This window comes from Myotis yumanensis, unplaced genomic scaffold (genome assembly GCF_028538775.1).
Source record: "Myotis yumanensis isolate MYYU_CA2020_CCGP unplaced genomic scaffold, mMyoYum1.0.hap1 SCAF_11, whole genome shotgun sequence".
NCBI classification, from domain to species: domain Eukaryota; kingdom Metazoa; phylum Chordata; class Mammalia; order Chiroptera; family Vespertilionidae; genus Myotis; species Myotis yumanensis.
Window position 1 is genome coordinate 51,459,782 of NW_027223762.1, and position 16,585 is coordinate 51,476,366.

The 16,585-nt window shown below is 36.9% G+C and overlaps 1 pseudogene; it reads right to left on the bottom strand.

Annotated features, from left to right (window-relative positions):
• Nucleotides 1-204: 204 nt before the first annotated feature.
• Nucleotides 205-886, bottom strand: LOC139019481 (26S proteasome non-ATPase regulatory subunit 8 pseudogene; annotated as a pseudogene).
• Between the last annotated feature and the right edge of the window lie 15,699 nt (nucleotides 887-16,585).

The window sequence follows — 16,585 nt, forward strand, 5'->3', positions numbered from 1 at the left end:
ATTCTTCTGTTGAGTTGTATATTCATATTATACATTTTAATATTTTCTCTTTTATCAGATGTCAGGATGTCATTTTACTTAGTCAAAAAAAGCTTCCAAGGAATTTTTTTTTTTTTGAATGTCCATTCACCTCTATTGGAGGAAGCCCTGCACTACAACTGCTTTCAATAGTGTAAGCCCTGCCTTACTCAGTGCTTGCTGGGCTCAGAGGATCATTTCCAGCTGCCGGGCATTATTTGATGACCTGTTTGGCCAGCTCTGTGGAGGGGATGGTGTCATCTTCTGGATTCTGCTGCTGACTGGCAAAGCTGTAGTAGCTGATGAGGCCCAGGACCCACTCTTGCTTCTTGGTGTAGTCTGTCGTCTTTTGGGTGTGCTGAATAAGAGCATCCAGGTGGCCTCAGTAAAGAGGGTTTTCTCGTAGGCCTTCTCCATGCATCCAGCAATCTCATCTCTGACAATGTCAAGCAGGATGTCCATGAAGAAGGTCTACCTCTCGGCAGGGATGTTGCCTTTGGCCAGGAACACCTTGTTGTTGCTGCCCTCCATTAGGCATTGCTCAAGGGGCCCAGGATGCTCGATGTATACATGGGTCTGGATGTCCTTGGCAGGAAGCCACTCCCACTCCGTGTGGAACTCAGCCACCCAGTTCTGAGGCAACAGGAAGACAAGGTTATGGCCCAAGAGCTGGTGTATGCACACTGACTCAGGGAGCTGTTCCAGGCCAGAATGAGCTGCTGTTTGGTCAGTTTGAGCTACAGAAATTGAGCTTCAGCAGTACTGGCTTGAGACCTTCCCTCTCTTCCTGGCACTTGCTGAGGCTGGGGCTTTTATGGTTCCACTCTCTCTTGAGCTGCTCGTACATTCAGGCCATGGCCATGGCCAAGGAAGATTAGACTTAGAGGAGCCCATCAGGCAGTTTCAAGCTGCAGCTACCATCTTCATGATCACGTTTAAGGATTTTTAATTCCAAGATTTTGACTCATTCCTGCCAAATTCTATCACATATATCACATATAGTAGCTGATGAGGCCCAGGAATATTACATGGAACTTCTAACTCTGTATATTTTTTTCTCTATAGACAACACAAATATTACATGGAACTTCTAACTCTGTATATTTCTTTCTCTATAGACAACACAAATATAAATCCCTTGAAACACAGCCTATTTATTTCCTCAGTTGTGGAGCCATCTTAGACTTACCAAGAAAGAGATGACTCCCTTCCACTCTGCTCTCTCAGGATCTTATCCTTATCTCTGTTGTATTTATCACACTCTGTTGTAGTCCTGTGCTCATTTCTGAAAAACAAAACAAAACAAACAAAAAACACTCAATTGTGATCTCTTATTTATTTGCTTCCCAAGATTTATCTCAATGTCTGGTGCTTAGCAGGTTTTCAATGACTATGTTATAAGAGAATAGATAAGTAACTAAACAAATTGAGAATTTATCTCCAGAAGACAGACAGTAGCTAAAATATTCACTTGCAGGTTGTAAATTCATCATTTTGTGCCTTCCATTTGTGAGGAACAAACTCTAGGCAGATTTAGGAAACCACTTTTAGTCTTCATTATTTCCCCCTGGCCATTGGTCTACTAAACAAAATTATTCACATTTGTCTGATTGTATTGACTTGAGCCATCTCTTACTATGTTCCTTTTGTTTCTTTATGTTTTAATTCATTTTTTCTGGACCATTCTATTTCTCTGCTGATCTAGTATTAGCCGGAAGTTTAATTAGTATAATCACTAGTGCCTTTTTATATTGTTTCTGAATGCAGGAAGTGGAAAAGAAGTTGAAAGAACTCTCAGAGGTCTCTGTCTAGATAACACCTCAAAATTAGCTCTGACCTGTTTTCTAATTATTCCAGGCTTGTGTCCTTGAGTTATCTCTAAAGATATCTTTGGTCTACTTTCAACCCAAGACAATAGGTTTGCAGCATAAAAATAATGAAAGCACACATGAGGCTGCTACTTTCAAATGCACTCTAGGCCACTGTTTTTCACTAATATATGTCTTTCAATTCAAATCTGATTTGAATCTCAACCAATGTCTTTAAGTTTTGGACATGAAATCAGCAGATGACCTCCAGCCATGCAGAAGTAGAAAAGTTGGGTTTTAAATGCCCAGAAGTGGCCAGAATTCAAGTCACAGAAGGAAACCTTGTTGGGCAAATGTTAGCCCTTAAAAATCTGGTTAGAAATTCACCCTACACTTTGTGTATCATTTTTTTAAAAATATATTTTATTGATTTTTTACAGAGAGGAAGGGAGAGAGAGAGTTAGAAACATCGATGAGAGAGAAACATCGATCAGCTGCCTCCCGCACACCCCCCACTGGGGATGTGCCCGCAACCCAAGCACATGCCCTTGACCGGAATCGAACCCGGGATCCCTCAGTCCGCAGGCCGACGCTCCATCCACTGAGTCAAACTGGTTTCGGCTCATTTTTAATAATAGACAACAGTCCCACAAACACTTTTGGTTCACAGAGAATTTTTGTTTGTTTATTTTTTTATTAATCCTCATTTGAGGATATTTTTTCCATTGATTTTTAGAGAGAGTGGAAGGGAAGGAACGGGGAAGGGAGGGAGAAACAGAGAGAGAGATAGAGATTGGTTACCTCCCCCACACATCTAGACCAGGGAACCAGGATGAAATATGCAACCCAGGTATGTGCCCTTGACCAGGAACCGAACCCGATACCCTTTCTTGCAGGGGACCGGCACTCTAATCACTTAGCCACACCAGCCAGGGCGACATATTCCCTGCTTTAAGAAATATGAAAATTAGACCAAAGCATGTTATCGAATAGTTAAATTTCAAACCATTAAAGCAAATGCTTTGCAATTTATGTAAAACCTCTCTAACATGGAATGTGAAATAATTGTTGAAGTTTTTCAGACTTTTTTTCTGACAGGTGACCATGTACTTTTTTCAGATCACCTCCAAATTTTCCCCTACTATAGAATGAATAATACATACAGAAGAATGTGGAGAGAAAAGAATCACAAATTAATCTTAAGTAAGATGCAGATGGTGGCTGAGGTTGGACATCAATTGTTTATGTAGAAAATTATTGCTAATAAAATTAATGGTAATTGCCATGTAATTTATTATTTACCAATGGTTTAAGTGTTACTTAGGGCCACAGATAAGGAAATAAAATATCTTATAAAACTTTAAAAGGAAGGCTTTTACATGTCTGTGTTAAGTGTTAGATCAATTTCTAACTATATTGAAAGTCAAACCATTAATTGATATGCCTTTTGCTTTAAACAATCCTGTTTCCTAAAAGTCCATGCTGATAAAAGAAAAAAAAGGATCAGCCCTGGCTGGTTTGGCTCAGTGGATAGAGTGTCGGCTTGCAGACTAAAGGGTCCCAGGTTCGATTCCGGCCAAGGACACACGCCTAGGTTGTTGGCTCGATCCCCAGTAGGGAGCGTGCAGGAGGCAGCTGATCAATGATTCTCATCATTGATGTTTCTATCTTTCCTTCTCCCTTCTTCTCTGAAATTGGTAAAATATACTATATTAAATAAAATAGAAAAAAAGAATCAATATGCAGGTAAAAATTCATTTCAAAGTGACTTATTTTAGAGAAGTTTCCTTTGTGCCATTTCATTGCACTTACACATTCTGGGGAATGGGGGAGGCTGAACACTTTCAAGGTCTTTCAACAGTAGAAAACATAGAGGGAGGTAAAAGGCTGTGCAGAAGGAAAGGGCCTGAGCCATTACACACAGGGAAATGTAACAAGGTGGGAAATTTAACAACGTCAGACCCTAAGGTAGACATTTTGGGTACCATTAGTCTGGCACATGAAATTAGTACAACCTAAGCTATATAGCTCCTGAGGTTTAAGGTATTGTTTTTAAATCTAAGTTTTGTCTTACGTATAGAGATTTTTAGGGTTAGACTTTTAAGAGTTGAAAGATCTGGGTTGCTCATTTCTCTCTTTGTCTCTCTATCTCATTTGACCTATGTTATGACTTTTATATTAAAAATTAATAATACACCACTGAAGTTCTTCAAAGATCAGAATAAGGTCCAAAGTTGAGGCTCTAGACAATAGGTTCACTATGGCTGGCTCCAGGATCTGGGTTTAGCAAAGGTAGGTAAGGAGAACACACAGTTTTTTATTTCCTTAGATTACTTACTCAAGTCTAGAAAAGAAGAATAATCATGGCAAATTCTCCAAAGAATAAAGATCTTACATTTGGCTACCACTTCCTTTATACTCGGGGTTTCTCAGGAGTCCAAATGTGCCGGGTAAAGGAGTGGATAGAACAGAGGTAGCTGCGGAATCATAAATGTAAAATATTTACTTAAAAATGTTGGCTCCCAATTTACTTTTAAATGTGATTCATTGTTTTAAACTTTATTTTAAAGACAACCTTTCAGTATATTAGAGGTTGATTGCAGTGAGTCTCATTGGCCTATCATTGCTCCCTAATATCAAAGGAATCACAAGTTCATTCTACTGCTGGTGGAAATAGGATTCTTCCATGGACTCACAGGTTGTTGGAAATCTCATGAAGAGCATTTCAGGGCCACGGAGAGGAGGATGTGAGCAATTGTATGGCAAGGTTTATTAGAGCGAAAAAAAATGACTATCCCCAGTTGCCCAATGTTTCATCCAAGATCAGGTGGTTCAGTTCCATCTCTCTACGGAAGTCCAGGCTCTGAGGCCTCAGACCCCCACTTGTTCTCACCAAGTCCAGAAGAAGGGCTGTGTTCTAGAGATGCTGTGCCATTCGCCTGGAATTGGCAGGACATCCGAAGCTTCCGTAGTTCAGTTCAGGCCATGCCAACGCTTCAGTAGTCCATCTCAGTCTCTGTCCCCCTCTGGCTAGCTTAGTCTCTGTTCCCAGCAGTTCAGTCTCTGTTCCAGGCAGAACTCCAGCCAGTGCTGCCCAGGCCTACGCTTGGGCCAGTGCTTCAACAGCTGCTACCGAACACCTGCAAACAAACAGGGCCTGGGCCTTTGCTAAGCCATGATTATATCATATTGGGTTTGGGAAGAAGTGAGCTTTCTTTCAAACTAACCAGTCTCTTTGATGGCTCTTCAGACTTGTGCTGAGCTCTCCCCCAAACCACTCTTTCCTGGATCTTCTAGGATTTTCCTTCTAGGAAAAGGACTTATCCAAATTAATCTTTTCCCAGATTTTCCAGGCTAGATTCCTTCCCTTCTGAGACACCATTTTCACTCCTATTCCCTGCCTCATCGTAGAAGGACCTCCACCTGCACCATCTTGGCTTCTAGTGTGCATGCCTCAGCAGGATTTTCCCTCTGCTGGTTCTCCCCACTCAGTTATCTGGGGAAACAGAACAGTTGTCCCCTGGGGAGATTGGAAAGCCTTAGTGGGAAGTTGGTGGGATATTAATCCCCTTGGCAAGGCAACAATGTGGCTGTCCCCTGGAGGGTCTGGAAGCTATCGCTTCCTAGTTAATTTGGCTTAATTAGATGTCTGGCTCCATTTGCTCCCTACTTTGGCAAACACGTAACTAGCTGCCTACGCTAACAGTACCACCAACTTGCACTCATTTTGTCATCATAAAATAAAATAAGATTTGAATAAGGGAGTGGATACAAAATGAAAGCGTATGTAGAGATATGCAATCATATTTGCTCCTGTGTATCTCTATATATCGATGTTTATACTCTTCACATGAGACAAACAGCTTTTGTGAAATTTTGGAAATATGTTAGAAAATAAATTGTTGGTGTATGTGTTTATGTGCATTTCCATGGCTTTGCTCACATACACTCAAGAGGAGTGAATTTTTCTTGGCCTTAGAAACCAAGCTACAATTTTTAAAAAATATATTTATTGATTTTCAGAGGGAGAAGAAGGGAGAGGGGGAGAGAGAAATATCCACCCAAGGACCAGGTGCCTCCTGCAGGACCCCTCAGGGGGAGGGAGAGCAAGCGGGGGGAACTGGAGCCTGAGACCCAGGCATGTACCTTGAACCAACAACCTTCCAATGCACGGGATGCCGTCCAAGCAACTGAGCCACACCCTGCGAGGGCCAGGCTACAACTTTGAAGAAATCCTAAACTTGTAGCTTCAAATCCTCTCTGAAACTTTTCCTATGAAAAAACATCTGATGCTCTTGGGAAATAATGTCTCACAGAACACACTTTTCCTGGGTCTTGACTTTAAGGGGCAAAGTCTAAATAAAGCTATAAAAAACATGTGGGTTTAACAACAGCTGCTCCATAGCACAGACATTTGCAACAGGAGTGCGTGGAAAATGAGTCAGGCAAGGTTTGACAATTGCAGCCAAAATGAAAGTAGCTTTAAAGACCAAGAGTGTTTGTTTTTCCCTCATTGCCAGAGGCAGAGTATTTGAGACACTGCAACTGAGAGATTAGTGCTGTGTACTATTTTATTTGAAATTTCTACTATTATATTTTACAAATAACATTGAAAGCGTTGAGCAAGCAAGCTCACTAAAACATTTGTTAATTTATCCTAATTTTGTCTCTCACTTTCTGCTGCAATATTCACTGTGATTGAAATGAAAGGATTTAAGTTGTAGATAAATAAATATTACTGACAATTAAGTCATCAAGAAAACACGGAAGTCATGTCATAAAGTTAATTTTCAACTCTTTAAGAAATGTGTATTCATTATCCAATGACAAAATTTTTCTATGTCAAAACTCAGGATAATTACAAATATGTTCTGTTAATAGATTACTAAATATACATCCATTTTTGGATAGTTAATGAATGTTTAATAACTTAATATAGATTGAGTTATTGGATATTGGCATGACAGAGATTGTTATTGTGTCCAGATAAAGATATTTTTAAGATCAACATTAAATTTATATCTTTTTGAGAGAATTTTCTCATATAGATTAATCCCAGAACTGCTATAAGGTTTATTGATACTTTCACAGTATGAAACTTTTATTCTATTGAAATAATTTTTGAAGAGTTAAAACATGGCTTTCATCGAACATAGATAAACGTATTGATTATGTTACTTAACACATTATTTAATGAGGGAATCATTAAGGTGATTTGAAGAATTTGAGGAATAAATATTTATATAGTCAGTCAATAAAAAGTAAGGCTGAAGTGAATTTGTTAATAGATAAAAAGATTTTTAAAATATTGTCAGAGCCAGCAAGAGCACTGCTCAGCGCTGCTGCTCAGAGTTGTTGTGAGTCCATATATTCTTCTAAATTCTTCCCAGCTATGCCAGGGATGGTTCCTTCTCAAGCCCTGCTCACTGTTCTAACTGTAGGGAACTTAGTCCAAGTTTCTCCTTTATTCTCTGCTCATGAGTGACAGGTGTTGGGTCCGAGCCCCTCTGCTTAGGTCTGGACCTCCTTGGATGCCGGGTCTTAGATGGAGAAGCCATGAGAAGTTGTGTGTGTAAAGAATGAGTCTTTATTGCAGAAGCCAGTGGCCATAACTCAGAAGATGAAACAGTCCTTCACAGCAATCCCATATAGGCAGCCATACACCAGCTGGTAAATACATATCTTTTCTACAAAAGCAGTGGCAGTCTCTGTACCCACAGCTATTATCTGAGCAGCCACATGCTGCCTGTAAACTCACCGCCTTACATTGTAGTGGTACCAGCTCTCAGCTTCATCTCTCCAGCACACTTCACACTCCTGGTCGATAACCTGTATCTTACTCCACAGACAAAGAAGGCTGGTTGCCAACAGTGACATCAATCATATTTTGGCTACAGAAGGGCATGTCTGTGCACTGTAAGGCTTGCAGCTACCTTGCACCTGCATAAAAATATCATGGCCTTGAGCACCGAGGTTAGGCCCATGCTTAGAGAGGCCTTAGAGCAGTGTATTCGTAGACAGTGCCCCACAAATATATTTTTACATATTTTTATTGATTTCAGAGAGGAAGGGAGAAAAAGAGAGAGATAGAAACATCAATGATGAGAGAGAATCATTGATTGGCTGCCTCCTTTACGTCCCCTACTGGGGATCAAGCCCACAACCTGGGCATGTGCCCTGACCAGGAATCAAACCATGACCTCCTGGGTCATAGGTTGATATTCAATCACTGAGCCATGCCAGCTGGGCAATAGATAGAAAATGTTTTACTGTTTTATACAGCCAAACATCTGTAACCTTTGTGTTTATCTTTTCTATCTGAGTGAAATTTATATATTAACCTCTAACAGACTCTAACTTCTTATTTTATGGTTACAAAGAAATATCAGGAATGAATATCAACTCCAGGTGTTTTATACTGAATAACTAAGTACTTTCGAATGATAATTTTTTAAAATACTATTAAAAGAGCATGCAGCTGTCTACACACTTTGCTTATAGTTTGTGTATTGCATAAATTTATAAGTGGTCAAAATTAACACACTTCTGTCCCCTTTAAAAATCAGTACTTTTTTTTTTTTTTTTTCTCTAGCCAGTTTCGCTCAGTGAATAGAGTATTGGCCTGTGGACTCAAGGGTCCCAGGTTCAATTCCTGGTCAGGGCACATGCCTGGATTGCAGGCTGGGTCCCCAGTAGGGGGCGTGCAAGAAGCAGCCAATCAATGATTCTCATCATTGATGTTTCCATCTCTCTCTTCCTCTCCTTTGCTCTCTGAAATCAATAAAAATATGTTAAATAAATTAATAAAAATCGGTACTTTTTGACATTTTGACATCATCAAAATATCCACTTTTCAAATCATCCTTTGGGCCACACTGAGGTGACCATATAGCTGACAGGGTGGAATGGTATTTTAAAATGGGCTCAGGCTTCTGAGGCAACTGAATGCCATCTGATGCTGGCTAGCTGGGGAAGGAGAGAGGGATTTCTCGGTGCCATAAAGATTTTTGGTAGAATTATGAGATTTAAAGGGTTTGGCAGAAAATGTAGTATATATTTGCCCAATAGTTCAGAAAATGAATGATTAAAACAGAAGCTAAACACATTGGTTCTCAAAAGTTTTGTGTTTATGACATACTTTAAACCTTGGCATGCTTTTTAAAAAATGTACACAGGAGTTATCAAAAGAAAAGAATATAATTAAAATGTAAGTGATAAACAAGGATAGTTTCCCTAAGATGCATCTTTGAGAAATTCTTTGTTAAATGTCCAATCAGAAGACTTAGTGCTTAATGCTACAGAAATGGGAAGGAGAAAATTGGGATAATTCGAAGGCTGGCTATCTGAGGTAGCATTAACTTAAAAAAGCTTTTTTGTGTATATTTTATTAATGACATATTTTCATTTATAAAACATCCTTAATATGAGTTCTTTATCAAAGCTCTTCCCTGATTTTTAAGGAAAGTAAAAGTCTAAGACAAATCACATGCAACTTTATGTCTATTTTTGTGTCATCTATTCATTCCAAAATTATCAGTTTTAATAAAATATGGTAACCCCAACACATAGCTTTATATATTAATCAGTCTCTCAAACAAACTACAATAGTGATAACGTTTAAAATGACTACACATTATGACAGATGTTACAAAGCACATTGAATACTTGAAGTGTAAACATTTCAGAAATAGTTGGTGAAAATTGGTAAAAGCTACAGATTACAGTCCACCACCAAATGTACAAAATTTCACTTGTGAAATAATTCAAACATTACAACAAGAAGACTTCCAGGGGAAGGCCTTTTTTTGGCTCTCACACCTAGTCTGGGTCTAATAATAATAATTTAATGAACAACAGACATTGATATTTTTACCCCTAGGTATCTAGAGGGTGAATCACTTTCTTAAAACTTTTCTACCAACCAAGACAAGGCCAAGAATAAATGTAAAAAGGCCTTTTACAGATTCTAATCACAGGCACCCCTTACTTCCTCATTAAAGTCATCCTGAATAACTTTAAGAAAAATAAAACGACTCAGATATTTGCTTTTAGGAAACTATTTTCATTTTAATACAGCGTCTCGAGGTTTGATGAAAAGCTAGTAATCATACACAATTCAGCTCAAGTGCCTGGATTGTTCGTGGTCTAAACAGCAGGGGTATTTTTGTATTCATGGCATCTAGAAAGAGAACCTTCGTACCATTAGGAATCCTGCTGCATAATGCCTGCTCAAAAATACAGTTATTATCTGAACATTTAGGTGGATTTCTATACATCTCCTGCTGCCTGCAGACAAACGACTGTTGTTTAAATGTCTTCAAATGTTAGAAACGTGCAACCACTGTTGGTAGTTCATTGCAAATCAGTTCCACAGTACAAAAGTAAGCTTTAAAAGCTTTCCTGACATAAGAATAAAAACCTATATGTAGTTTCTATTTCATTACTGTTTCCCCTAAATAGGAAATGCTTACAATTGTTTATTTAACACATGCCAAAAGATACCAGTAGGAAAAGCACATGTAATAGGAACTTATGAGGAATAGATCAGGACTAGAATAATAGTCATTTGTAACTTAACATTTAATAATCCTTGAATTGAAGTAAAATTCCTTCTGGAGACATATTCTTTAATTCAAAATGATACTTGGAAAAGTTTCAGAAGTACCGATTATGATAAAATAGCTTTAAAATCTTAATGCATTAAGAAACACTGATGATGATTTATATATATATCTGTGTAATTGTTTGTATGACAAGGGTATCAATGAAATTTGTCCTGCTTTCTTCTATTTGGTTAAATAGCATTCAGCAAGCCATGTTGGTTAAGAAGTGTGTAAAATAAATGGGTCTCACTTTAAAAATTGACGTTACATGTCAAGACTTTTATGTTGAAAACTATATTTCATGTATTCCTTTAAACTACTTAAAAGGAAACAAACATACTTGAAATTAGATTTCTTCCTGCAGATTTGAGAAGAACTAGAAAATTTGTATTTCTAGTGATACAGGGAAATGGCTGAGGGGATGAACTTCTGGCTCTCATTGGTTATGGGGCCCAGCGTGGCCCCATGTCATGTTCATTTTTGCATTTTCTTGTCTGGACCATGTGGTGATAAATTCCTTTCTTCTATATTCTCTCCTTGACAAACTTGGATGTTGTTTTATTATTTGTATTTTAAATGTATTTCAGTTTAATTGAGGTATAATTGAAAAATAAAAATTGTATAAATATGTACAATTTGTACTGATTTTTGATGTTTTGATATATATATACAGAGTGAAATAATCACCACCATAAGCTAATTAATATATCTATAACCTCAATCAATTCACATGGTTTGTTGTTGTTATTTTGTGAGAACTCTTAAAATCTACCCTCTTAGGCAGTGTCAGATATACAGCACAGTATTGCTAACTGTGGTCACCATGCTTTAACCAAAACTTTGTACGCCTTTACCAACTTTCCCCACCTCCCTCACTCCCTGTCCCTGGCAAAGTCCATTCTACCCTCTGCTGCTATGAGTCCACATATAAGGGAGGTCATGCAGTGTTTCTCTTTCTTTGTCTGGTTTCTTTCACTTAATGTCCTCTAGGTTCATTCACATGATCACAAATGCCAGCATTTTCCTTTCTTTAGGCTGAATATTATTCCAGTGTGTCCATTATATATATATATATATATATATATATATATATATGTAAATTTTTCCATGGTGGCTGAACCAACTTATATTCCCACCAACAGCGTACAAGAGTTCTATTTTCTTCACATCCTCACCAACACTTGCCTTTGTCTTTTTGATAATATCCATTCAAACAAGTGTGAGGTGATATCTCATTGTGGTTTTGCTTTGTTTTCCTGAGGAATAGTGACATTGAGTACTTCTTGATATACCTGCTGTATTTCAGCGATAAATCTCACTTGATCTTGGTATATGATCCTCTGTATGTGGAAGGCACTGTTTAAATATCAGTCATTTAACTTTCACCTTTTCTTTCCTCAGCTCTTTTTGTATCTTTGAACATGGAGTTTGGTCAATGTGAGCTTGAGTGAGAAAGAAAGAAAAATAATTGAATGACAATCTGGAAGACAGTTTTGATTCCTAAGTCAATTTTTCCAGTCAACAGGAATATGTAGCAACAGGTGACATTTTAAAATCCATTTCTTAAGAAAACAAACAAACAAAAACCCTCAGGACTTTAATTTCTTCACAAAAACAAAGACCTTAAAAAATACATTTTGTACATAATACTGTACTCTGTGTACTCTGATTTCTAGAGCTCAAGCTTACAACAGTCAAAAGGAAAACTCCAGATGTTGACTCTTATAAATAATGCTGCTATGAACATCAGGGTTCATATAATTTTTCAAATTGGTGTTTCAGGATTCTTAGGAGATAATCCCAGAAATGGGGTTGCTGACTCAAAAGGCAGTTCTATTTTTAATTTTTTGCATTCCCACCAACACTGCATGAGGGTTCCCTCTTCTCTACATCCTCACGGGGTGCCCATCAGTGGATGAGTGAATAGAAAAAGCTGTTGTACATTTGCACATGGCTATGTGGGCTTAAAAACAAACAAACAAACAAAAACAAAAACAAAAAAAGAAGGAAATATGACCTTCTATGACAGCATGGATTGACCTGGAGAATATTCTACTAAGTGAAATAAGCCAGTCAAAGACAAATACTCCCTGATCTCACTTATAAGTGGAATCTAATGAACAAAATAAATTGACCAAGAAAATAGAAACAGAGGCACAGGATACATGGAACAGACTGACAGCTGTCAGAGGCAGGAGGGAGGGGTCTGGATGAAAGAAGGTGAAAGAATTAGCCAAAGAACATACATGCATAGCCCATGGATACAGAAGGAAGGGGAGATGGGGGCTAGGTGGGAGCAGGCAAAGTGGGGGAAAAGGGGACATCTGTAATAGTGCCAATAATAAAAATAAATTGCCGAAACCGGTTTGGCTCAGTGGATAGAGCGTTGGCCTGCGGACTGAAAGGTCCCAGGTTCGATTCCGGTCAAGGGCATGTACCTGGGTTGCGGGCACATCCCCAGTAGGAGATGTGCAGGAGGCAGCTGATCGATGTTTCTCTCTCATCGATGTTTCTAACTCTCTATCTCTCTCCCTTCCTCTCTGTAAAAAATCAATAAAATATATTTAAAAAAATAATAATAATAATAAAAATAAATTTTAAAAAAAATCTATTGAACATGGACCAAAATTTCATAGGTTGATGTTCCTAGCTATAAAAAGAGAGAGAAATTGAAGACTAAAAACAAATACAAATGGTGAAAAATCGTAAGAACAAGCTGATGAATTTTCATCTTAATATCTAACATCTCTATACCAACTGTATCCTTCCTTATAGGATTGATAATAAGGATAGTAAAGAGCTAATATTTAAATAGAGCTTATTATATATCAAATAACTTTCTAATATATATATATATATATATATATATATATGTGTGTGTGTGTGTGTGTACCCCCCCCCACACACACACATATATATATATATTCTGTAAATCATCCTTATGTACCTTATATGTTGTTTACTACTATTATTACTGTTTTAAGATGTAGACTTGAGGCACAGAATATTTAAGTAACCTGATCACAGTTGCATAGCTAGTAACTGACAACAAAAATTTGAATAAAGGTGTAGTGGCTCTAGCATGCACAAGCTCTTAACCTGCATATGCTACCATCTCTATATTACAATTCCTTGTAAAATATTAGTCCTTAGAGATATTTAATAAAAAAAACAACAATGAAGAGCTGCATGCCAAGTACAACTTCTCCATTTATCATGTCATTTAAAATACCTTAAACTGATAGAGTTCATGTATCATTTTAGAGATAAATTAAAATGTATACATTTTATAGATCAGAAATCCAAGGAGCATAGTGTTCAAGTGACTTTCAAAGGACAGTTGTGTACTAAATATTTAAGTCAAGTATTAGCTTTTAAACCCATCAACTCATAAAATATTATATGCACAGTCTCAAGAATTTTTGAAGACTGTTTATGAACATTCAGAATTTCAGTCAAGAGATGTTCTTTTAATTTTACAGGAAGTTGAAAAAACAGTAGATATAGAAATATAGAGTTCCTATACGCCTAAAATCTACTTTCCTCTATTATAACATCTCACATTTATATGGTACATTTTCATAATGAATGAATTATTATTATTAACTCAAGTTCTTAATTTATTCATCTTTTCTTTTGAATATGAAATTTTACCTAATGTCCTAATTCTGTTCCCCAAACCCATCCAAGATACCACACATTACATTTTATTGTCATGTCTTCAGCGGAGCCTCTTTGCTGTGATGGCTTTTAAGACTTTGTACATTTGATGATCTTGACAGTTTTAAACAATACTGGTTACTTATTTTGTAGAATGCTTTTCCATTAGAATTTACTTGATGTTTTAGCATGATTAGACAGGTGTTTTGGGTTATTGCAAGAAGACCACAGAGATAAAGTGCCATTTAAATCACATTATATCAATTATACTATCATAATGATTTATTATTGTGGATGTTGACTTTGAGCATCTGTCTGGGGTAGTGTTTGTCAGGTTTATCCACTAGGTAAACACTGTACTGTACTCTACGAGGGAAGAAGATAGAGAGTGAGAGAAGATATGACTCTTCAAGACTATCACCTATCTCTTCTACTCATGCTAAAACTCAGCCAAGAAAGGCCACGTAGCTACCTATTTGCAATGGGTTAGGGAAGAGAATAAAATACGCTTAAAAAGTAATATAATCTAACCTGGGTAAATAAAATTCATGTGTTTTATAATAAAAGCAAAATGAGAGATATATCCGCAAGAGGCTGTTTCTACGTCAAAGGCAAATAAATATAAATGCCTGCATTAAAAAAGCACAACTAGCCCTCAAGTGGAATTCTGTCAGCTCTTTTTAATAGCAGGTGAATGGCAGGTTTTTATTTTGCAAAACAGATAATGTTTTGGAAAGTTGAATTCATATTGTATAAATGATAGGTTCTGATAGAAAGACTCTGCTATTAAGATAAGGAATGGAATGTAGAAAAAGAAAATTTTGCAGCTTTCATGTTTACCCTATACAGTGCTGATGGGTGTAGATAGTGATATTTGCTTTCACATTTGGTTAGTATAACTGTAAACCTGACTTATAATACAGAACTGTTTATATTTGCTTGAAATACAGCAAAACAAACAGACTTTAGTCAATGGAAATCTTAATTTTTAGACTTCAGTGCTTTCATGTTAGTGATTAGAGCTTCTTAAACTAGTCACACAAGAAAAATAGGTATTGAAAAAAGAGTGCCAGCATATTTGAGTGCCTGTAAAGTAGAACCTATTTTGCTTATCAAGACAATTTGCATTGTTATCTCATTGTCTTATCTCCAGTATTTTCTTGCCTTTGTTTTCTTCCCATACTTCTTACATAACACACAGGAAAATCTACTACATACCATATTCCTCTTACAAACATACACTGATTCTGTATTCTGCCAAAATGCTGAATTTCAGTCCTGACTTTATTGTTTCTAGTCAACTGCATGCTCTCTGCCTCCTATCCATCGCCTTCCAGTTCAGTTCGCAGTAGGTCTCTTAGAGGCACAACTGCCTCTAAGCCAAATGGCATAGAACATTATTAGATTTATTTTTGCCCATTTTACCAAGACCATTTCCCATGAAAGCTCATCAAGCTTCTTGAAAGTTCTATGGCCAGATTTCCCTGTATAGAGAAAAAGAGCCATTTTCCTAGTCTTTATTCTGTTTTTCAAGTTATTATCTGCTAATATGTGGAACTTTCATGAGCTGTTAGCTCTTTGTCATAAAAGAGATCTTTATTTTATGTATGTATGTATGTATGTATGAATGTATGTATGTATGTATTTATTTTTATTAATGCTTGAAAGCAAGACCTTAGAAAAAGAAACCAGATTAATTCACATAGTTTGGGCCAATAAGCCAGGAGTGGTATTAAGTACCTTGAGCGTGGCATACCGCCAAAAAGGTTGACCAGATGTACCTAAAGTTCCTGGAAACAAAACATACCAGTTCAGGTTATGTGAGGGACCACACACTGTTTGAGTGCAAAAAACCAAATCAAACCAACCAACCAAACAAAAAACAATAAACAAAAAAACAACTTGTGCTTTGGTTATCTTCATATTCTTAGTACTTGTCACAAAACATGTAGAAACTCAATTTTTATATGTAAGCATACTCTATTCTCATGAACAAAATTCTAATACTCCTTTTATGTTATTGTTACAGGATAGAATGGAACAGCATGTGGAGAGACAAATAATAAAGAGGCAATGCATCAAAATAGATCACCCTCTCACTGAATAACATATATTTGGAAAATGTATCTCTAAAATTGCATTATAGGGATGTGCACACTATATAGTTAGGGGAATCTCAAACTCTTTTTTATAGTAAAAAAAATATCAAATCAAAACAGTATTCCAGACAAATGGTAATGGCTTTGTAGAAACATTTCTATTAATGGAAGTTTACAAGTGCACAAGACTAGTAAACTAAGCAGGTGTGCATGGGAAACTAATGCCCTTTTCCCCAAATAATTCACACTGTTAAATGATAATTTTCTAAGTGTTAAAAAAAAATAACAGTCCTTGTTTTAAAGTGTAGATTTTATTGATTCATGTATAGTGAGGCCAAAAAATCAAGAGAATTGATATTGAAATGATTATTACTCACAGTTCACAAGAGGAAAGGGG